The sequence below is a fragment of the Lipotes vexillifer genome, unplaced genomic scaffold, assembly GCF_000442215.2.
Source record: "Lipotes vexillifer unplaced genomic scaffold, Lipotes_vexillifer_v1.1 scaffold204, whole genome shotgun sequence".
Lineage (NCBI taxonomy): Eukaryota > Metazoa > Chordata > Mammalia > Artiodactyla > Lipotidae > Lipotes > Lipotes vexillifer.
In genome coordinates this window covers 887,124-887,341 of record NW_006777418.1, presented here as the reverse complement: position 1 = coordinate 887,341, position 218 = coordinate 887,124, and positions in this window count along the sequence as shown.

Sequence of the window (218 nt, the reverse complement as noted above, 5' to 3'; positions counted from 1 at the left end):
ATATATATATATATATATATATATATATATATATATATATATATATATATATATCTGAATCACCTTGCTGTACAGTTAAAACTGACACAACATAGTAACTTAACTATACCTCAATTTAAAAAATGATGTATAATATATGTATAAAATAAATAAGCTACAAAGATGTATTGTACAGCACAGGGAATATAGCCAGTATTTTATAACTATAGATGGAACAC